The 24,953-nt window shown below is 38.9% G+C and overlaps 1 protein-coding gene across 10 annotated transcripts in view; it reads left to right on the top strand.

Moving 5' to 3' along the window:
• HIVEP1 (HIVEP zinc finger 1) overlaps window positions 1-24,953 on the top strand; it is a 91,644-nt gene that overhangs the window by 7,815 nt on the left and 58,876 nt on the right. The gene's annotated exons all lie outside the window — the stretch shown is intronic.

The raw sequence follows: 24,953 nt of genomic DNA, 5'->3' as shown, positions 1-24,953 counted from the left end.
ATTAAGACAAAAAGAATTGAATGAAAACTATATATTTGGAAGGGGTCTTTCTATGTACTACTTTGCATTGTCCTCTCTAGTTAATTCAATAAGCAATCAAAAGACAATATTATTATACTGGTTTTTATTTCTCATTTATTAAAATGCATTATTTTATTAGATTCAACTTTTTAATGTAGGCTTTTCTTCTGTTGCTAAATATATTCCACCTGTAAAACAATGCACCCATAATGCTCTTAAAATACTAGTATTATGCCCTGTCTTACAATGAAACGCTTTGCTAAAGAAGGTGATATATGTAAATTATTTATGAATTTGAAAATTTGGTTCAAGTTGAAGGAGACAATTTTTCCATTAATATTATTGATCTCTTCTCAGATTTTCCACTTACACTTTTGTAAAATATTGCAAAACATTTTGGTGGTTCCGTCCAATTTTTGTTAGCCCTCTTATTTTTGCAATCATCCTTTGATTTGATGCTTCTTAGGATTAGGAGTACCTGCTGAGCTAAGGAAATCTAACTGTAGAAATTTACTTTCTTAAATAACAGATTCATTAACTAGTTAAGTTTGCAAACTTGAATTCTCATTCTTATCCCGTATGACTCCAACTTCCACTGTATGTGCATTTGATAATGAAGCTTTTTGCTGACCATTCACGGAGGACTCAGTCTCCGTGATCTTAGTTTAAAATCCATTTTCACTTTGGCATTCATAATTTTTTAAAAAAAGATTTGTTTTATTTAATACAGGGGTCCCCAAACACTGACCCACAGCTGGGCCACGGAAGGGGTGGGTAAGCATATGTGTGCACAGCTCCATTTGTGTGAGCAGCGTGCATGCACACCTGCCACTTGCACAAATGGAACTGCATGCACTTTCACCTGCCTCTCACACAGAGCCGTTCCCTCCCCAGAAAGGTTGGAGACCACTGTTCTAATACAACTACGTATGTTTAACAGCTATTAAGAATTGAGAGAAATGGTTAAACCTTTTGCCAAATAAAATTATATATAGATTTATGCCTTCTCTCATGTAGAGTTCACGATAGTTTACATAGCAACAATAACTCTGTGAATTAGTTTGGACTGAGAGATAATTCCCAAAGTCAGTAGTATGTTTCCTGTAATTCTAGACTTGCTACTGGTAGTCCTTGACTTACCACCATTCATTTAGTGACCATTCACAGTTAAAGTGATACTGAAAAAAGTGACCCACAACTGGTCCTCACACTTACATTGTCATAGCATTTCCAATGTCACGTGATTAAAATTTGGGCACATGGCTACCGGCATTTATTTACTATGGTAACAGCATCCCAGGGTCATGTGATTGCCATTTGCAACTTCCCAGACCGCTTCCAAAAAGCAAAGTCAAAGGAGGAAGCCAGATTTGCTTAATAACCACATGATTACTTAACAACCCCAGTAACAACTGTGGCAAAAAAAAGTTGTAAAATTGGACAGAAGTCATTTAAAAACTTTTGCACAGCAACGGAAATTCTGGTCCCAATTCTCGTTGTAAATTGAGGACTAGCTATACTTCAAAGACTCTAGTTCCTTTATTGCCTGCTGCTAAGTGATAAAATATTCTGTCTAAAAAGTTTTTGCCTAATGGCAAATAAGGTCACACTTGTTGGCTCTGCAAATTTTCATTACTCAACAGCTCAGCTACATAAATATTGCACAGATATATCAATATAATGCATTCAAGACAATAATCAGCTAAATCTCACTGGCAGACAAAAAAAGGAAGAAGAGCCATCTCACTAACATATTGCTGTGGTCTCTCGCTCTCTTGTTAAAACAGCATTGATTTGCTAGGGAAGAAACAGTATCTGTGTCAAAACAGTATGAAGAAATGTTAACCAGTTTTTATCTAAGGCTCTCAAAGTTACCAAAACTGCAACCCCTCTAAAAAGATAAATGAATTTTTGCCAGTTCTCGGGAATAAAACAAAGGATTTCATTTAGATTAGGATTGAGCAAGAGATAAATGAGCCCACTTGTATTATGAAATTTTAAGCTTTAATAAAGGTTTTTTACATTTTACTAATAATTACTAACATGTAGCCTTCTAAGATGCTCCAAAGAATATGGATGTACATACCATGCCTGCAAAGTTGGTAGAGAAAACAAATATTTCCAACAGAAGCAAAATCCTACCATTGATGGTCAATGTTAATACATCACTAACATGGAATGAATTTAAAAAAAAATAAATAGCTGCTACATCTTGCAGAATTAGAATGTTGTCCATAATAATGCCATTAAAAACCCTATTCTGTAAAGTACATAGTGATATAATCAAAGCAAGTCACAAAACCTTACAGATAATCTTGAGATAATGATAGTTTTTAATGGATACAACATTAAAATATTTTGTAAAAGAAATAGGTAAGTGATTATAAACATTTTTATTTCAAAAATAGTGTATAAACATCAAATCAAATGGTTTTTTGGGTTCATAGAATCCTTATGCCTCTGCCAAAAAAGGAACAGATTGGCGAACATGCAAAAATTCAAAGTCCAAGCTTGACGGAGAAAAATTTAAAAAGAAAATACAAACCTCTTGTAAATTGTTCACAACATTCCTGGGAGTTGCAAGTTACAGTTTGACAATTATGATAGGTTGCCCCTTGAATGAAATAAAAAGGATGTTCTTTTGTCATTAAATTTTGTGCCTAGATTAAGTACTGTGACTTAAGTGATGTCTCACTGCATGTCATAAGTTTTTATAGCATTACATATTAACCATGACTTATCTGTTGGCCACTGGTGCTTTAAATGGTCACCATTATTTGACCAAAAGGTTCATCAGTATTTCAAGGACAAAAAGAAGTATGCTTGAGGTTTTGCTTGCAAGGGTTTTAAAGATACACTATCCGACTAGATATGCTATCTGACTCTGAAACAAAAAAAGGCTTTTCTAGCAATTTGATTCCAGTATAAACATATTTCAGTTTTGGAATGAACATAATGCAGAACATCTTGACGCAATCCCATCTGTGCTTCTAATGGATCAGAACTAGGCTGATTTACAAAATCTGGAGGAAAGCTTGCAGGAAAGAAATATTTTGTCCCATTAAGATCAATATTTTTATTTCAGAAAATGACATATGCATGGTTGTTTTCAATCTAAACTCAGGACCCAACATAATATGAGTAAAAGAAATGGTAGAAGGGCTGTAGAATAGGTTCTCTGCCATATTCATGTGTGAAAAAATAGGGTTGCTGGGTAAAATACAAGTCAAATTCCCGTGATCCAAAGAGTTCTAATTCATATCACCTTATGAGCTAGGGGTTGCCTCAGGAACTATTTTATTCATCCTTACTGTGTAGTTTCTATTTTCCAGAGCTCCATAATTATGCACATTACCGAGAATCCAAGGCTAGGATCTTTTAGGGTTTGGCATGCCAAAAATTCAGAACATGTTTACCTTAATTCTGCTGGTGTGTCACTCCCCGTTCTCCCCATCCCTCCCCTGCCAAGGACAAAAGAGGCCTGTCTGAATCTCCTGTCTGGACTTCTGGAAGTTGCCTGAGATAGCCCTCCTCTCACAGGGCCCCTGAAGTCTCTGAAAATTGCATGAGAATGCTTGCATGGTTTTTGGAGGCCTCAGACCCCATATGTTAGCAAAAAATGGCATGACTTGTCATCTGTGACATTTGTGTTATAGGTTTGCCATCACTGGGCTAGATAATGTTGTTCTCATATTTCTGGGAATAACAGTAATGATGTCTGAGAAGAACCTTTAAGTGAGCATCTCAACTCATGTTACTAATCATGATGTTCTTGTATTAGATACTGTCCTGGGACTAGATACTTAAACTTCAACACTTCATGTGATTATGGAACAGCAAATGAAGGCTATACTCAAAAGAACATCACGGTTTTCTTTCAATTTAGAAATTTCCTTTCCAAATACAAAGGGAACATGAACAAATGAGTGATCTAGCTTTTGGAAAGGAATATTAGTCTCAGCAGGTGGTGTTTCATGGCTGACCTTATCTTGGCTTTTGGAGCCAAGTAAAGTTCAGCCTGGTTAGAATTTGGGTGAGAGATCACTGGTGAGAATCAAGATTATAGCTCATAAGGAGTCTTATACAACTTTTTCCGAGTAACACATTTTTTTAAAGGCACGAGTTTTTTAAACTCACAAAAGAGTATGCTATTTAATAAAATATATTAGCCACAAAAAGATTTCCCTCTCACTATAAAGTAGATTAACACAGTTCTTCTACAAAGACTACTCCAAGACTGAGGGTGAGACAAGAAATAGAAAAAAACAATAATGTCCTGTTATCGTCCTAAAAAGAATAAATCAAAAGATTTGATCCCAGGAATTTCTTTTGAGCTCATGAATCAAAATAGAGATTTTATATAAAATCCATTCCTGGGTACCTTTATTTTCTCAATTGATAAAGTGAGAAAAGTTGTTGCCAGGGTTAAAAATGGAGATTTAGTAATCCTTGCCAATATCATTCAAATTTTCCCCAAATATACCAGTTTAGCCTGATCTATTTCCTACCCAGCTCTGATCTACTTAACAGATGCTCTAGGTTATACAAATTTAAGCCATAATAAATATGTGAATTTTCCAGATGGTACAACACATTTTATTGTACTTTAAAAAAACTTCTGCGCTATGAGAGCTATATTAGAGCAGTCTCATTTGTCAATCTGTCGCTTATCCTCCTGTTATATTTATTATTTGTATGAGTAGACAGTCTAACTTGAAAAAAACCTCTACACTTAAAGTTTCTGTATTGTTCTATAAGCCATAATATTTAAGTTACATCAGGGCGGCATATAATTGGGCTGAAAGATTTTTTTTCCATTTTCCAGCAGAAAAAATGCCGTTGAAATGTTAGCATTAAACATTCAATAATTTAGTAATCATCCAAGCTATGAAAATGGTTAAAATGTATTCAGAAAACTTTAACAACATTGTTTGTCTTTTCAGTTATTTATTTTATTCCTTCAATTTCTATGGCTGCTGACTTGCAGACAACTTTTGCTTATGTCTCATGAACTCAAGGCTTTGTTAGTAGTGAAGAAGAATGAGTAAACAACTTTGCAACTTTCCTTGAATATTGCAGAAATGCTTTCTGAGAACAAATTTAATTTTTGAAGTGATGTAACTTGCTGACCAGTAAATTATAATGCTTGCAACACCAATATCATCCCAAACCTACTTTAGAAAATTAGAGAAAGCAAGAAAAAATATGTAAGGTCAGAGACCTGCCATGTCGACTTTATTAACATTTTTTTGGAGTATATCTGCAAATATAATTTTTAAAGGAGGGGTGGGGTGGAGAAAGAAATAAAGACACCAAAACTACAATTAATGAGAAATCTAGTGTAGTAAATTGATTAAATATTAGTGCATGTTTGTTTGAACATTATATAAGTAAGAATTGGTTGAAAGCACCATATAAGTAAGAACTGGTTGAAAGCATAAAAAGGAACACAGAAAACAACAGAAACTAAAGTTAAACATCTGCAACTGAGAAGACACAAAATATACTTAGAATAAAATAATTCAAAATGTAAAAGTAGAATAGTATAATATAAACCATGTTACTGCTCCCAGCAAGTGTTAATTGTGAGCAACTCAAATAACAGTCTGTTCCTAAGAGGTGTGTTAACTACAGGAACATAAGGACATGTTTCTTCCATTTCTCCTTAAGCTTCTACCTTTTTAGAGGTGTTAAATATTAATTTCTATGAAATATTTAAGGGACAACATTGTTTTTAGAATTTTAGATTAGGTGGGATTTGGTATTGGCCCATTTTTCTTGGATACATAAAAAAAGATTCATATTCTGGTCGGAAATGGATGCTAATAATCTCTAGCTAGATGAGAAGGTATGACTGCGCTGGATTTCTCTTATATTCTGAGCTGTAAAATGAATCTAGTGTGTGAAATTATTTATGATTTATGGTTGTTTTGATTTTTGTTTGAAAGTTCTATAAAATTAGCTGTCCAATGGCCAAGAGATAAAGCATGTTTATCTCCAGGCATTTTAGTAATTCAAAATAGTTCTTGCCTCTAATTCAGTTAGGTTAGAAATGTAATTTTGAAGTTATTAGATTGTGTATATATTGCAGACTGGTGGTTGAGTTGTGTTAAATTTGGCTTGTGAGAAGACAAGGCCAACTGAACTTTGTTTTAAATTGTTCTTGCAATTCTAATGGAATTCCATGTTTTTTCCCTTTTCAATTTTTTTGGTTATCCTTAAAAAATTTTATTTTTGCTATTCTCTTCCTTTTTCTTCCTTATCTGTCTTTACTTAGCAACTAATCCTTTGGGAGTCTCTCCATGCACTTTAAGAAGCAGGCAGTTGAATACAGTCATGGACTTGTACCTGCTTGTTAATTTGAATCCTGTGCTTCTGGTAAACAATGCTGCAAATGTGTCTCTTGAGTCAGTACCCTAATGAATCGGTCTTTTTCCCATAGGCTTTGGAAACGCAGCTTTGGCAACTGTAGCAAAAACAGTTTGAGGTGGGGTTGAGAATTCTGCTTAACCGAAAGCTTTCAACCTTTCTGAGAAATCATCTGATAGTATATTATTTCTTTTAGGTTCAGTGCTTAATTCTGCTCCATTATTGAAATAGGAATTCCCCGATTACTTTTTAAAAAGTTGCTTAATAAAATTTTTTCAAAGAGACATTTGTTCAGCAGGCTGAGGCAAAGAGGCAGTCCCACAACCAGCGAAATCTGGGGGCTGGGCAGGGGACAGAATGTATCTGCCCTCAGTGTGGAAGGGATTGCCACTCTCGAATTGGCCTTTTTTGCCACACTAGATGCTCTTTCCAGAGCACGATACCATAGTCTTTTGAGACTGAAGGATGCCAATAGTAATAGTAAACATTTAAAAATTTATATAATTTTGACCTGATTGTTTTTGGAAAGAAATGCTCTTGTTGGAAAGCCAAAAAGGAAAACGGTTAAGTAAAGTCTACGTGTTTTGGAAAGATCAGCCAAAGACATTTCCTCCTAATTTTTATAATGGTCAATATCCGCGCTGAGTGACTTTTTTGCTACTAGTGAATAGTGGACTAATGTGCTCCTTTCTCTCACACAATTGAGATGTTGATCACCGTCACTATTAATTCATATCAGAAAAGAAGAAGAATTACTTTGCATAACAGAACAAGAAGGGCCTGCTTGTGTAAAGCAAAGGTCTTCTATAGAGATTTTTTCCCTTTCTCTATACCCTTTTTCCCCCAGAATAAGACATCCCCTGATAATAAGCCCAATCGGGCTTTTGAGCGCATCGCAATAAGGCCAAGCGCTTATTTCAGGGTTCAAAAAAATATAAGACAGGGTCTTGTTTTTGGGGAAACACAGTAGGTTATCATAGACCAATCTTTATGAATCCATCATGGATCAGCTTTCCTCTTTATTTAAATTTCTAGGACTGCAAGGTGCATAATTGGTACTACATTGCCAACATCAAATTGGGTAGTATTAATTTTTTCCCAATCTTTTTTTAATTATTGGAAATGAAAATTATTGAAAATCAATTAAACTCTTTCATATATTAGATATTTCACAGGGTTTTGTTTTTTGCTTTTTTTAAAGATAAAATTGCACCAATAAACATAATGTTGCTGCTGTATTTTGGTATAAGGCAATCTCTGGGGACCAGGGCTGTGGATTTGACACTTTTGGCGTAAACTGTGCAGAAGAGATTTAGATAATATGGCAAAGTACAGCCAGCTGAGTTTTGTAGTCTCTTCTTTGGGGCAGCATCCCAGTCAAAAGACCCTTTTCAGAACAAATGGAGAGTCCTGCTTCGGTGAGGACAATGGACCATGTCCTAGCCATTGATAGCTTCACCCTCTATACATTTGTCCAGTCTCCATTTAGAACAGTTTAAATTGGTGGCAGTATCAGATCTGATGGAAATGAAATTTGCAGCTTACCATAATTGACACAGTTTCAACATTCTGAGTGATGGAAAAACAGTTCTTTTTATCTGTATTTCCACATTATACATGGATTTATATTCTTGTTATTCCCAATCATTGTATTGCCTTTTCAATACTTTCTTTAGCTTTCTTCTACCTCTTAGAATAGAATAGAATAGAACTACCTTTTGAGGTATTTGATGCTCAGAACTATGTATACTGTTCTAAATGAAAACTTACTGTAGATTTATATTGGCTTTCTAAGATTTCAACCATAGGATTTGTCTTTTGTTTTGCTTTTATAGTAGCAACAGAGGATTGATACTTTCATTGAGTAAGGCTTCTTTCCTGATCAGTCACAGTTAACTTGCAACTCATTAATGTGTGTGTAAAAGCTGAGGTTTTTAGAGCCAATATGTGTCACATTACGCTTGCTTACATTTTACTGCATTTGCCATTTTAAAGCCTATTTCCCTAGTTTGTGGTGATCCTTTTGGAGCTCTTTGCAATCTGTTGTTGATTTTATTATGTGAACAGCTTGGGTATCATCAGAAAACCTGGCCACCTCACTATTCTTTTTCAACTTCAGAGCATTTACAGATAAATAAAAATGAATTAGCCAAGCTGTGATCCCCTGAGAACTCCACTTGTACACCTCTCAGATATGAAAATTATTGTTTTCTCCTTGATCTCTTCTACTAGTAGCTAGTCCATAGTAGTGTTTGTCGTCTTATCTCATGGTTGTTGAGTTTGTTTAAAAGACAGATGAAGAATTTGAAAATCAAATTCTGCATTACTTCAACATTATTCTTCTCAACAGGCTCATGGTATTTTTAAAAATATGGGAGATTAATAAAACAAATAAGAAAAATATTTCTTATTCTTTTACAATTTTTATGTTTTGTTGTGAACAAACTTTAGACCCGTGATTGTGAACTTATGGCATGCGTGCCACAGGTGGCACGCGTGCCATATCAGTGGGCACATGAGCTTACCTCTGGCGTGCACATTTTTGGGCCTTCTGGGACCACCAGAAGTAGGTTTCCTGCCTCTGGAGGGCCTCGGGGGTGGTGGTGGGGAAGGCCTGTTTTCTCTCACATCTGGCTCCAGAGCCTCTCTAGGAGTCTGGAAAGGACGAAAACGGCCGTTTGCCAACTTCCAGTGGGACCGGAAGGCTTGTTTTTTGCTGTCCCCAGCCTCCAGGGCCTCTCTAGGGCTGTTTTCGCCCTCCCCAGACTCCTAGAAAGGCTCTGGAGCCAGGTGAGAGAGAATATAAGCCCTAGCCACAAGGCAGATCCTTCTCTTAAACATGATGCCATTCGATCCTATTCAGTTTAATCATCTGGAAAAGATAAGAGAAGCCCAAATAAGTATTGTAAACTTTACTTTCCATAAGTCCTGCCTGCATCTTCAAGACTGACAAATTGAAAATATTAATAGGACAATAAATTGCTATGGTTACAATGGTTTGGCCTATCTCAGCAATTTGGCTTCAGGGTGGGCTTACCTGCTTAATTTTTAATCTGTCTAGTTTATACGTAAAGTTGGAATTTAATGTAAAGATTTACCTACTTGCCTAAAGAATTTCAAAACTATTCGTTTCTCTATGACTGGCTCTTGCCCCAGAGAAAAATAAATCAGGGATCACATTTGATAATAAGTGGAGTTATAGTTAACCACTCTATGGTAATTCTCCCTTTAGGAGTATTCACAGCCTTGAGTTATAAATAAAAATAATAAAGGTAATAAACAGCTGTCGCTTGTTCCAAATATACTTATATTGAATTGAAATTAAATGTGCAGTTATCTACTTCCTATTTTGGAATTTTAAGAGTTTTAGTATTTTTAGTTTTAGTATTTTTAGTTTTAGTATTTTTTTCAAAAACTGTAGCTGGATAATAATAAAATAATATGAAAGAAAGGTGAATCATTTTTCTTTATACTATGAACACATCTTTTTCTGATCTAAAAAATTATCTACAAGGTTGCTTATTAAAATTATCTACAAAGTTGCTCATTTAAAAACAGCAAAATTAATACAAGAACAATTAACATTGTAATAAGAACAGTCAGTTTCAATAATAGCGTAGTGGTATAAGCGGGGATAAGAAAGAATATATTGATTATTTATTTTGAGTGATTCACCTAACTTAGTAATTATGGACACCAGAAATGCAGTAACAACAGAGGGTTTTTTCCCCTCTCTGATGCTGAATCATTAAAGCATGCCAGTTAGACTCCTTAGATTCTAGGGAAGAAGATCAATAGTAGATTCAACATTATATTTCCTAGTCAGTGAATGGATGGATTTATCACAGTGATGTGATAAATAAAATTGGCATATCAACTGAATGTGAGCAAAAACCTTCTAGGCTGGGGAATTTTACTTGGAATTTTATTCCAGGCTTTCAGTCTGTACTCTCAGAGAGATTATAACTCACCCAGAATCAAAAGTAGAAAAACCCTAAGATTGCTTGTGTTGAGTCTTAGCATTATTGTTCCCCACTGCACATTACTCTGTGTGCAGCTCAACAGGCAGCTAAACCCACCCCTGGAGTCTCCTCAGCCAGACTCAGACAAACACCATATCATGACCTCAGCCACATCTCCCATTTTAGTCTGGACTGAGATACGGAATTGGGTATCATCCACAGATTTACTGTATATCATACCAAATGTCTATGAATAACCTCCCTTACAGTTTGGAAGAGAGGGTTGAGCCCTGGGCCACCTCACCTACTAGAGTGCCTAAAACCTCTTTTTTTTTTTCTCATCATAGGCACTGACTAGAATTGCCCACTTAGGAAGGAGCAAAATCACTAAAGCATGATATAATACAGATAGTACTTAAGATATGACTGTAATGGACCCTGCTTATCACAGCCATTAAGTGAGATGTCCTTATTTATGATCCCTACCCTTTGCTCTCCCTAACACAGCCACTAAATGAAGCACAGGTTGTTAAGTGGAATATGGGATGCCTTGAATGGGGGAGGTCCTTAGAGGCCTAGCTCAGGTCCTGGCCTGGGCCTCCCCCCTTGCCCAAGATATCCCATGCTCCACTTGCCGCCCCTTAGGTCTCCACAGGTCCTTCTCTCCCCTACCGGGTCACTGCAGGCCTTTCCCTCCCCATCATACCCTGCAGATATTTTCTTCCCTCACCGGCTCCCTACAGGTCTTAGGCCTGTTTCCCACCCCACCAGGTCTCACATCTTCCTCCTTACCTATTGAAAATCTCTGCTCCGCAGACTGTGTTAAGGCAGCCAAATGGAGCATTCATCTGTAGGCTGTGCAAGTGGCCTTGCAGAAGTGTCTGCCATTTTGGTTCACTCATAAGGAATTATGGACACGCTTAATAAAACAGCCACTTCCAAGAGGCAGCCAAATGGCCCAAGGATGCGTGGCCTGATCTCCTTCTGCAACATGAGATTTTCTGAGATTTTCAAAAGGTAAGTATGTGCTGGACATGTGGGGAGTAGACCCAAGGCCTCTGGGGTTCTGGTGGGGCAGGATGATGGGGGAGAGATGGGAGTCACTACAGCCTCCCCATGGTCATCATAAGGACGAATGCATCAGCCATAACTTCAAATGGGTTAAATGACTGGTTGTATTTCGAGAATTTCCATCCACTTATGGGGATCTAAAAGTATAACAGACAGTATCAAAAGGCCATTAAAAGTTCCACTAGGGGAGGGATGTCACACTCCTTTTATCCCACTCCTGTCCCAGGCCACCCATTAATCCGACTCTTTCTGTCATATAGTCAGCTGGATGAAAATTCAGATAACCCTCTTTTTCCATGATCATCTGTAATTGAAGGTTCACCATCTTTACGACTTTCCTCAAGAATGGGAGGCAAATTTGGATAACTACTGTATTACATATTAACAACCTTCCATAAAAATGGAACATTTACAATAGGTTGATAGTGGACTTAAGGCAACTTTCTTGAAACAAGTGTCCATACTTGTTCCTTCTGCAGTGAGATCTTAACTGTTACCCAGATCCAGTTCCTTATCCCACCTTGACAACCTAAACCAGCTAGGTAAGCAAGCAATAAATTTAACAGAACAGGCATCATAAAATATCTTGCACACTTGCTTGAAATTCAGTTAGAAATCTCCCTGTTAACATGGTAATGGTAGTGATATCAACTAATCAGATTTTGACCCTCCATTTAGCTTGGAGTAAATGTTAACAATTTTATCATTGCCCAGTTAAAATATTCAGTTAAAAGGTCATAGCAGCATTTCATTGGAACTTCCAGGCCCACATTCCTTAAAGATTTCTAGGACACTTTAAACACTATAGCTAGATTGCATTCCATGTATGCAACATGGATAGGAAAAAAGGCTTGTTGCCCTTTTCACTGTGGCATATGACTGAATCTGAGCTTGAAATCTGTGTCTATATTCGCTCTTTGTCTTCACTAGTGGAAGAATAACATATAAACTTTATCCCTGGGAGGGAGAAAAGTTGAAACCGTGTTGGTTTCATATTGTTCTATAGCTGCTTGTATTAAAATGTAACTTGCTACAGGCAAATTGTTTGAATAACAGTGTCAACATTCCAGAAAACCCCTCCTGCAGAAAAGACTCTGAAACCAACATCTTTCAAAGTTCTTTTACTAGCATAGGTAAACTGGAACAGTTGGAGGAAAACTGAAACTGGGGGTTCCGGTTACTCCCTCAGTAATACAAACCCCAAAATCTCCACCCTCATGACTCCTCTGCCGGTCACATGCTCCAATCCTCAATTGTCCCATGTCAAAGCATCACTCCAGCCACTCCTTCTCCAGATGCGAACCCAGCCTGACCTTGACCGGCAGAAAATGTTATTATGTCTAATCATCCCTTGCACTACCATTCTCCTCCCCTCCTTTCCCACAGAGGAGAATTGTGACAGCGCATGGAAGCCTTCGGCCTAGTATGGCTTCCAAAGCTGACAAAAAGTTTAATTCATGATATGTATGTGGTTAATATCTATTTTGTTGTTGTGAAGTCGTATCTGTCCCATCGCGACCCCATGGACAACATTCCTCCAGGCCTTCCTATCCTCTACCATCCTCTTAAGCTCACGCCTATTGCTTCAGTGACTCCATCCAGCCACCTCATTCTCTGTCGTCCCCTTTTTCTTTTGCCCTCAATCTTTCCCAGCATTAGGCTCTTCTCCAGTGAGTCCTTCCTTTTCATTAGGTGGTCAAAGTATTTGAGTTTCATCTTCAGGATCTGACCTTCTAAAGAGCAGTCAGGGTTGATTTCCTCTAGGACTGACCTGTTTGTTCGTCTTGCAGTCCAAGGGACTCGCAGGAGTCTTCTCCAGCACCAGAGTTCAAAGGCTTCAATTCTTTGGTGCTCAGCGTTTAATATCTATACATTTCCACAAAATTCCAAATTCCTACATGTTGCTAGGAACAATAGTATGAAATACTTTACAATGGAAAAGTTGACGTAAAGTGAATGTTACTCATGCACCAGCATCAATCTTACTTCAAATTATTGTGCATTCACTTTTAATGTACCTGGCTGGTCAAAATGTCTTACGCATGTAGTACACAATAACATCTATGCTTTTTATGTTTGGAAATAAATTCCAGTATGTTCTGATTCCCACATGTGCTCAACAGATTACAACTATACCAAAGTCAAAGTATAAGGAAATGTTAAAATTTTAGATACTTTAATATAATTACATGTATGTTGGTTACTTTTATTATATTAAGATTATTATAATATAACATAAAAATGAAAATAAAGATAGAGAAAAGGAAAAAGAAAAGGAAAGGAGAAATGTAGGATAAAGAGGAAAAGAAAAAAAGCATTGACTTCCAACTTTTTTCAGTGCAATAGAATGCAAAATAAAATTACAGACTCAACTTTTGACTTTTACATATTTGGTAAAATACTAGCCATTTCTATAACAAATGAATTTAATCAGCAAATCCCAAATTCAAGGTTTCATTTTTTTTCTGTCTTGATCACAAAGTTTAGAAGAAATTTCCAGGTGGAATTATTTTCTCTGATTTAAAAAGTTCGTTTTGTCATCTCTGTTAACCCTATCACTTTTTCCATCCATTTTTCCATCGTGGGATTGGTGTATCTTTCTATTTTTGCACGTAAAGAATTTCTACAGTAGTCAGCTTATACAATAAGAAAGCTCCAACTCTGTATACAAATTATATCAACATTTAATTTCCTCTAAGAGTGAAATATTTTCTTTTGCTTTGATGGAACATTCATTCCATTTTTATTCTATATTATATATTTATTCTCCATCTTTAAATAGTGTGTCAAAGTCCTGTGCAGTTGTTCCCTCAGTTTCCTCCTGTTTTTCTATATCTGATGTTTGAGGTTGGTCCAAATCAAGTTGATTGCCAAAACCCGTTATTACTTGCATTTGTTCTATTTGTTCCATAGTTAGTTTATGTTTAACCAAGAAATCTTTGCCTTTTTCTATAAAGTTCAATTTGAATCTTTGTTCTTGATAGGTAAAAATCATTCTTTCAAGTTTATCCCAACAAAATGGAATCTTTCTCTTCTTTAAAATATTTGTTAGAATAGAATAGAATAGAATAGAATAGAATAGAATAGAATAGAATATTTTATTGGCCAAGTGTGATTGGACACACAGGAAATTTGTCTTGGTGCATATGCTCTCAGTGTACATAAAAGAAAAGATATGTTCATCAAGGTACAACATTTACAACACAATTGATGGTCAATATATCAATATAAATCATAAGGATTGCCAGCAACAAAGTTACAGTCATACAGTCATACGTGGAAAGAGATTGGTGATGGGAACTATGAGAAGATTAATAGTAGTGCAGATTTAGTAAATAGTTTGACAGTGTTGAGGGAATTATTTGTTTAGCAGAGTGATGGCCTTCGGGAAAAAACTGTTCTTGTGTCTAGTTGTTCTGGTGTGCAGTGCTCTATAGCATCGTTTTGAGGGTAGGAGTTGAAACAGTTTATGTCCAGGATGCGAGAGGTCTGTAAATATTTTCACGGCCCTCTTCTTGATTCGTGCAGTATACAGGTCCTCAATGGAAGGCAGGTTGGTAGCAATTATTTTTTCTGCAGTTCTAATTATCCTCTGAAGTCTGTATTTTTCTTGTTGGGTTGCAGAACCGAACCAGACCATTATAGAGGTGCAAATGACAGACTCAATAATTCCTCTGTAGAACTGAATCAGCAGCTCCTTGGGCAGTTTGAGCTTACTGAGTTGGCGCAGAAAGAACATTCTTTGTTGTCCTTTTTTAATGATGTTTTTGATGTTAGCTGTCCATTTTAGATCTTGCGATATGATAGAACCTAGAAATTTGAAGGTTTCTACTGTTGATACTGTGTTGTCTAGTATTGTGAGAGGTGGAAGTATGGAAGGGTTTCTCCTAAAGTCTACCACCATTTCTATGGTTTTGAGTGTGTTCGGTTCCAGATTGTTTTGGTTGCACCACAAGGCTAGTTGTTCGACCTCTTGTCTATATGCGGATTCGTTATTGTCTCGCATGAGACCAATCACTGTTGTGTCATCTGCGAACTTCAGTAGCTTAACAGATGGATCATTGGAGATGCAGTCATTGGTATACAGAGAGAAGAGAAGTGGGGAGAGCACACAGCCTACAGGTATTTGATGTGATCTTGCTTAGCTTCACCTGCTGCTTCCTGTTTGTTAGGAAGCTTGTGATCCACTTACAAGTCTGTTCCGGTACCTGTAGCTGGTTTAGCTTAGTTAGAAGAATGTCTGGAATGATGGTATTGAATGCTGAACTAAAGTCTACAAAAAGGACCTTTGCATAGGTCTTTGGAGACTCAAGATGTTGTAGGATGTAGTGCAGAGCCATATTAACAGCATCATCTGTTGATCTATTTGCTCGGTATACAAATTGCAAGGGGTCTAACAGTGGATCCTTGATGGTTTTCAAGTAGGAAAGCAGTAGCCTTTCAAAGGTTTTCATGACTACAGATGTTAAAGCAACTGGTCTGTAGTCATTCAGTTCCTTGATGGTGGCATAATCTTTTCTTTTTCTCAAAATCCTAACAGGAATTTCCTTCAGGATGATTATGTCCACATTGTCAATCTTCAGTTTGGATCTGAAGTGGCAAAACAAAACTTGTTCTCTTTTTCTTCTCCTTACAAAATGGACTTTTAATCTCTCTGAACTTTCCTGTTTGTGGCGCAGCGGGAGTTTATCCTACATACCTTGTCTATTTTTAATTCAATTTTTCTTTTCCCTTTTTCTTACGTCTTCCTCAGTTGCCTCAGGGACAGCTCAAAACTGTAACTTCAGTTCTTTGTCTCATAATTTCAACAGGATCATGTTGGCTAGGTCATCGTTGTACATCTACATTCCAAGAAATCCATTTATTTTTTATCTGTTGAATGTCCCCTGAAAATTGATGAATTTTTTTTATAAAGTTCCTTTGAGAGCTTGTTCTTTACCATCTTTAGTCTTTTTTCCCATTGCCTGAGTTGCTTGAAAAATTTTATTTGAATATTTTTCCAAAATACTTCTTATTCCTTCAACCACTCATTTTTTTCAGTCTAGTTGTCATGTTATGAAATCACAAATTGTCACATAAATATGTTATAATCTTTATTCTGATAAATCAATAGGTTATAGGCAACATTCTGCTCTTTAATTCTTTCTTGTTATACTCAGACATTGCCAGGAATTATAGATCTGTTAGGTGCAAAAAATTAGGTTAGGTTGCAGTGTAGATTTATTCAAGCCTATACACAAGAAACTGGTCAATTCAATACCCAAGTTCAATACTAAATTGGCATTAGATAAGAATTAACATAATTTAGGAGGGGTCGAACTTGGAGTGCTTGTGGGAATACAGCGACTAAGTTGATTACATGTTTAACTTTGCTCCCCCACAACTCGGCCTGTCTTCTCCTACAAAATCTGGCCACATATAGATGTCATTGGAGCTTTTTCTTCTCACACAACACACTTCTTAAAATCAGCACTTTCAGGCTCTTTATTAATAAGCTCTTTAACAAGCAGGCTTACTAAAAGGAAAAATAAAGACCCCCCCAAACTTCAAATCCCTGTTTCAAAGGTAGATTTAGAAAATAGTTTCTTTTTGCTCAGCTCCAATACTCCATTCCTTGCCTTTTTCAATCACGGAACCTCTGCAGTGACACAATTTATCAAAAAGAAAAGTCAGGCTGCAGATGAAAAATTCTTTAAAACAGTAAGGTAAATATGCAAAATTATATTCTTAAGAAGTAGATTTAAGTATCTGTTTTAAAATTATTTAAAAATAGCTGGGTTTTTGATGGCAAACTTGCTTGTTGCCCCACTTTCCAGCTAAGTTCAATTCCAGAGCCTTTTCTGCAAGCCACAGCTGTCCAGAGGATCAAAAGGTTGGAGTCAATTTTTCCCTTCTGACAAAAGTTTCTTCAAACTGAGGAAACTTGCTAAGCCTAGCCAGTGGAGAATTCGACTCAGAGCAGCTCTGGGAACATATTCAGATAGCCATTTTTTTTTCTACTGGAAATCAGCTCTAAGTTGATTACTGAGAAGATTCAACAGACTGTTCATGTTTATGTTAAAAAGATCCCTCTTAGGAACTTAAGTGATCTGTGCTTTGAAAAGCTCAAATGTTATACACAATATCTTTGAGACAGTAGGTTTTTAAAGTGGGAATTTCATGTACAAAACATAGATGAAATTTTGTGGTACCAACAAGACTGCATAACTACCACCGCAGGTGAAAAGCCTCTATCATGCAAATATCTACTAGAAGAAAACTTTACTTGGAATAATGAGGTCTGAGCTAACCACCAGGATCATCTGTTAGGCATTGTGTCCTAGGCAAGGTATCATTTTGCTACTCTTTTTTTCCTTTTTTGAGACCCAAATTCCTTTAAAAAGCTGTATTTTTACATTTGCTTGTTTGTTGGTCTTTACTGTAGGATGTAAAGTTTATCAGATGCATTTCTGTCTGTTATTCTTCAAAACCCTGCTGTGCTCTTTCTAATAATGACAAGCCTTAGGTTTCTAGTAAACACAGTTCCTACTCTTCAATAAGTGGAATTTATAGGTAGTCCTTGATTTACAACCGTTTGTTTCTGACCTTTCAAAGTTGCAATGGCATTGAAAAAAGGGGATTTGTGACCGTTTTTTACATGACCCCGTGGTTACGTGATCAAAATTTGGATACTTGGCAACTGGTTCATATTTTTGACCATTGTATGTCCCAAGGTGATGTGATCACCTTTTGCAATCTTCTGAAAAGCAAGGTCAATGGGGAACCAGATTCACTTAACAACCATGTTACTGGCTTAACTGTGGTGATTCACATAACTGTGGTCATAAAATGGGTCAAACTCACTTAGCGACTGTCTGTCTGCTTTAGCAACAGAAATTTTGGGCTCAATTGTGGTTGCAAGTCGAGGACTATCTGTAATCAGTATAGTGTGGATAAACTGCGACCCTAAATTATAATGTAGATTATTGGCTAGTTTTCTGAATTAATAGCATTACTAAGTAGTCATTTATACAATAAAAAACTGTTACAACAATAAAAATTCAAAATTATGTTCTGCTAACATTAACATATTTTAATGCAATTTTTATATTCAGCTTCCAAAAGAACCACAGTATAACAACATTGGTAACAGATGGATATTAGGACTCAAGTCAGTCACTTACTTTCAGTCCAAACTATTTCACAGGATCATAGAAGAATAAATGAATTATATATATCTCTTGAGTGGTCAGGTGGAATAAAAGTGATAATGTGCTTAATGAACTTAAAACCTGCAAATTTAAGGGTTTACTCCCATCCAAGTGGATACAGGGATACAATAGGTAATCACAGCCAAGCTTTTTGTGTTATATATTTTTATATATTTTTTTCATTTTTCAAAAAATGTCATGGAAAATGATACATATTGCAATGTATGCTTAAAATCATCAAAAGTTGACTTTAAAATGATTGGTGTCTTATCAATTACACATACAGTAATTGATTCCATTCCTATTGATGAAGAAAAAGTAGAAGTTTGTCAGTTATTGCTTCATTTTTCTCACTTGATAGCAGCAAGCAGATAACAGCATAGCTGGGTTGGCACATCACTTTATTCACCAGATACATTTTTATGGGTGTAACTTACTGAATTAAATCATAGTTTAGCTTGCTGTGCAAGGACAACTCACATGAAGGTAGAAATATATTTCTGTAATCTAATTGTATAGTTGATTTCAGTATTACAGCAATTCTATACCTGTTTTCCACTTGGTGCTGTCAAAATGACTTATTGCAGGTGTTTGTGATAACTTTGAATATACTATTTTAGTGTAGGGCAATAAAAATATTTTCAATAAGTATCCAGGTTCTTAACCTGGAAAACATGCACAATAGAACAGCAGTGAAGAAAGGCATAGCTTTTATTGGGGAGGAGGGCAATTGATGAACTATGAGCCATGATGTCGTGACATAAATCTTATCATGACATAAATCTTGTGACTTTTGGCATCTGAAGTTTGAAAGATAGGTTCAACGTACATTGTATCATTTTTCTTGGTCATTATGCTTTGATTTGAAGCCTATGGATTTGGCTGTAAAATATTATGCTAAAATAAGTAGGGTACAGATTTCAGCCACAACCGCTTCGTTCATGGGTGCCCGCTCGTGCACGATGCTTATGTGCATGCACAGAAGCTTCTGCACAGGCGCAGAGACGTCCTGGTGGGTGGGCGGAGCCTCCTGCCGCTGCTACCAGTTCACCCGATTCTGGGAGAACCGGTAGCAACCCACCACTGGTACAGACCAATATAACCAATGATGATGGTAGTGATATAAAGAATGTAAACTGGAGCTGTGATGGCAGGGATCAGTTACCACCATCTTTTCTGGAGCATCTTTTGCTTGACTGAGAAAATCAGATGGTTCCTAACATCCCAAGTACAAAGCCTGCAATGCTATTATTTCTCTTTTACGATGAGACTTTGCATCATAAAAAAACCATCTACTATATTTAAATAATATTTCTATACAAATAGAAATATCTTTGTACCTTTGTATCTCTTTTCTAGGCAGAGACAGTTTATCCATGGCCCTGGTAGCTTCTAAATTGGATTATTGAGTGGCCATTGTTGCTTTTTCTAGACCAGGGGTGTCAAACTCGCAGCCCGTGGCCAAATGCATCACACGCTGGCCACACCCACCCTGGTTTAGAGAAGGGGGATGTGATGACAACGTGATGCTGCAAGTTTGACACCCCTGTTCTAGACTAACATTTCTTAACTTGACTGAATATCCTAACTTGAATATCCTGATTGTTTTGAAGCTTGAATTGTAGAATTGTTCGGAACATAAACCAAGTCATTAAAGTTATATAACCTCTATAAATGTTTCTGTGAGATTTTCTGAATGGTATGGATTCATCATGCATAGTTGCCTTTCTCTTACTGCAACTGTCCAATGCTGTGGAAGTTCTTCTGTGCGCTACTTGGAGGGTCCAGGCATGGGTTCAATTCATCTGATTGGCCAGAGACTGAGTTGGAAATTCTTTGGCCATGCCTCCTCCCCCCGGCCGAGCTTCAGTTTTTTCAACTCAGTTGGCCTAGAGAGACTTACCTTGAGTAAGTCTTGAGTAAAAAAAAAAAAAAAAGAGCTTCAGTTTTTTCAACTCAGTTGGCCTAGAGAGACTTACCTTGAGTTGGTTCTACAAATTATTGAATCTAATTAGGACAATTGGTCATTAAAAAAATATTCTTTAAAATTCGATTTGAAGTGGCTGGAGTGTGGAGAGATTGACGAGGCTGCCTGCCGCGTTGGGAATGGCAATCGGATCGCAGCCGGGGCTGCCTGGGTCACGTGGAGGCTATTTATCTCCACAGTGGTGTCAGAGAACACAGGCAGCTAGCGCTGGTGTTTGTATGACTGAGGCTTTGCTGGCTGCAGCGCGTGGCAGCCGAGGCTTACTGACATGTGCACTGATTGGAAGGCTTATAGCTGCCATTTTGTGGGCGGCAGCCATTTTGGTTGGAGTTGCTGTGAGCAGCAAGACAGACCGGACAGCCTTGCAGCAACATCGGAGCTCAGAGATTCCTGCAATGGCAGGAGCTTCGGTCAGGAGACTGGGAGAAGCAGCCTTATGTGCAAGTAAACCGTGTTGGTGGTTTCCACACACTGATTGTGGCATTTGTGACCGTGTTGCTGGTCTCACGCACTTTTTGCTATTACTGTTGTTGCTGCTGCTGTTTTGCAGCCTGCCCTGCGCTAACAAACCGTGTTGCTGGTTTGGCGCTATTCCTGGAGCCTGGACTGCGCAGTGAGTACCCCGGTACTACGGATCTGTGATAGGAAGTTCCCTTTAAGGAATTGATTCCAGGCGAATTACCAGTGGTTACAGCAATAATGGCAGACTGCATGGCCTCTACTAGTAGTAATTCTGCTGCTTCTTCCTCCAGTCAGCAGCAGGCTGGGTGTTCTGAGCCTAAGAAGGCCAGATCAGGATCTAAAACACCTATTACTAGGTCCAAGGCCAAGAATTCCAAATCAACTTCTTCAGCAGCCAAAAAAGATGCCAAGAGAAGGCAAAAAGCTTTGGAAAAGCATTTTGCAAAGGCTCAAGAGTAGGCAGAGACAACGAGAGGCCCAGGGATTTCTGGGAGTACAAGTGTGCCTAACACGCCTTTAGCACTGGTTTTACCATTACAAACACTGGTGGAGGACCAACTAAACTGGTCTCCTACTGTGATTCCGGAGTTGCAGGAATTTCACGCTGTTTCCTTTCAGGAGGGAAGTGATCAGGCTTCTATCCAGTCTGCATCAGGCTTATTACCTGTATCTGGCAACAGACCTTCCGCTCCATCAGCCACATTTATGCCTACGGTGGCGGGACTCTGCCCTCAGGAGGATTTAGAGTAGGCCTTGTCTGTCGAATTATGCAATGCCATAGCGCAGACTATTGCCCAGGGTATTGATGCTGCATTTACCCAGAGAGGTTTGATGGGGCCATTAAATCCAGGACCTTTGTGGTCTGGAGCCCTGCATCATCATTTGCATACAGATAAGGGCTGTCTTGAAGATCCTCATTCCCCACCTCCATCAATGCAAAGCGAGGCCTTGATGGAAGGAGAGGAAGAATTGGGAGAATTTCAATTTTCTGAGGATGAAGGGGTCTCCCCAGACAAACCCATGTATTCTGGGCTTTTCCGGCCCAACTTTTTAAAGACCTTATTACTTAAGGCCAAAACGACAGCCAACGTGGGTCGGATGGGAAGCACTACTGAGGACCCCTTGGAATCTCAGGAACCCCTATGCCAGCCTTTTTACGGAACAGGTCACAGCACAAGAGGTTATTCCCTCACCTAAGTTTTTTGGGGATGTTATTCAAAGGCAGTGGAATCAGCCTGCATCTATTCCTGCCCCTATGGCATGGGTAAGAAAATATATACAGCAGAACAGGAGCTAGAGGAGCTCCTCCAAATTCCAGCTGTGGATGCCCCTCTGGCCACTTTGGCTTTGGCTGCAATTCTCCCTTCCGATACTGCAGAAGGGTTGAGAGGTGAGGATAGGAAGGCTGATTTATCTGCCCGTAAAACTCACCAGGCAGCCACTTGGGCAATTAGATCGGCTACAGCCACTTCCTTCTTCTCTAGAACATCACTCTTATGGTTGAGACAGATGCAGGTCAGGGCGTCTCCAGAGGATACCTGTCTGCAACAAGATATTAGTAAATTAATTGCTGCAACTGAGTACTCAGCTGATGCGATGATCAATGAGGCCAAGTTCGCCTCAAGGGCCCTGGCATCCAATGTCACCTGCAGATGTTTGTTATGGCTGCACCAGTGGCAAGCTGACATGCAGTCCAAATGGAGATTAGCAGCTGCTCCATTTAAGGGACGTCATCTGTTTGAGGAAGTGTTAGATCCAATCCTGGTAGGGGGAAGGGACAAACGGATGGTCCTTCCTCATGTTTACAAGCGAACGGACAGGAGACCTACCCTCTTCTACTGCAGGCAGCCCTTTTGTGGCTCTGAGGTGGAATTCCCCGCCCCACAATACCACAGGCACTACTTCCACAGTATGGACAGGATAGATCAGCCTTTCGAGACAGGGCTGTCAACCACAATCCAGGTGGTCCTATAGGGGTGCCAGTAGCCAACCTTACCGCCACTCAAAGTGACTCTCAATGGCAGCAGGTTAAGGATGTTTGCCAGCCAGTGGAGGGATACCGTCACCAATCTTTGGCCATTACAAACAGTAAGTTTTGGGCAAACCCTAAAATTTTGTTCTAGCCCCCCATGATGATTTATTCAATGCCAGCTGTTCCCAGGGATGCCGAGATTCAGCATTTGCTGGACATCAAGGCCATAGAGCCAGTGCCAGTGGAGCAGAGGGGTCTTGGCTTTTACTCTGTCCTCTTTCTGGTTCCCAAGAGTTCGGGCGGCCAGAGACCCATTTTGAATCTGAAGGAACTCGATGTACATTATAAAGTACAAAAGTTCAAAATGCAATCCCTTCATACTATCCTGGGTTGCATCAGACAGGGAGATATTTAACATTGATAGATCTAAAAGACGCATATCTCCATGTCCCCATCAGACTGTCCCACAGGTGTGCACCCCAGCCAAATAGACTAGTGTCCGATGTTAGCACCAGTCTGGGAGGTTCTCGGAATAGTCATCCCTCTTCCATGGAGCTGACGTACACCAGTCCAGGGACTGGATAACCTGCTTGGGGACCCAGATCTTGGACATTGAATTGCTGCGCCCTGATCTCTGACTGGGCAGAAGTAGCCATTGTAAGGCCCTTGTATGCAATTGAGCCCAAGGGACTATAGCTAAGCAGGATATCATGTTCCCTAATAGTTGGGAGAGGAGCAGTAAGGGAACTAGCTCTAAGGGCTTGACTTGTTGCACCATCTCCCTTATGCTGTCTTGGCGTTCCTGAGACAAGAATACCTGTGATAAATGAGTGTCAATCACTGCCCCTAGATGTGTTTGGCTGGTAGATGGTGTCAATTGGCTTTTCTCCCAGTTCACGGAAAATCCGTGATCCTGGAGAGTCTGGACCATGATTTGAAGGTTCTGTTCCACCTACCTGTAGGACAACAACTGAATAAATACGTCGTCCAGGTAACACTGCAGGCGGATGGGCCTCACCCGCAGATTCGCTGCTATTACAGCTAGCAGCTTGGTGAAAGTACGTGGGGCCGAGGAGAGGCCAAAGGCCCTGTATTGCCAAAGGTGGCCTACATATGAGAATCTGAGGAACCTCTTGTGGGACAGTCTGATGGGGACATGGAGATATGCCTCTTTTAGATCGGTGGTCTCAGCAGGATCTGCTCAACAACATCAATTGGCTGGAGCTGAGAGTGGCTCATTTGGCACTAATCCACTTTCAAAAGGACTTGTCAGATCAACACGTGCTTCTCTTGATGGACAATGTGACCGCCAAGGCGCATGTCAACAGGCAGCGAGGCACTTGCTTTAGGGTCCTGATGTGCGAGGTGAAGGCCTTATGTCTCTGGGCGGAGAAACATCTGCGGTCATTATGAGCAGAACACATTTCCGGGACATCCAACTCCCAAGGGGATTGGTTGAGCAGAACAACCATCAACCAGTCCAAATGGAGACTCCACCCAGACCTATTTCACCAAATAACTGAATGATCTGGGATTCTGGTCCTGGATTTATTTGCCAGTCCACAAAACACTCAATTTCTGAGATTTTTTCCAGGTTCCGGACACCAAGAGAGTCAACGCCCTTCATTACCGGTGACCAGCCAATCTGCTGTATGCCTTCCCTCCAACTCCACTAATACCAAGGGTCATCCAAGGAAGGAGGAGGTAGAGGTGTTGTTGGTGGCACCTCACTGGCCACGGCATCCATGGTTTGCAGATCTGATGTCACTGTCCATTTCACGTCCCTGGAAAATACCACCGCACAGGATCTCCCTCAGCCAAGGGACCCTGCAACACCCAGACCTTCATTGGTTCCAGTTGTCCGTTTGGCACTTGAACGGGAGATCCTCAGGAAGGGACATTTCTCTGCCAAAGTAATT

The sequence above is a fragment of the Ahaetulla prasina genome, chromosome 3, assembly GCF_028640845.1.
Source record: "Ahaetulla prasina isolate Xishuangbanna chromosome 3, ASM2864084v1, whole genome shotgun sequence".
Lineage (NCBI taxonomy): Eukaryota > Metazoa > Chordata > Lepidosauria > Squamata > Colubridae > Ahaetulla > Ahaetulla prasina.
This window is presented reverse-complemented; position numbering and strand designations above follow the sequence as displayed.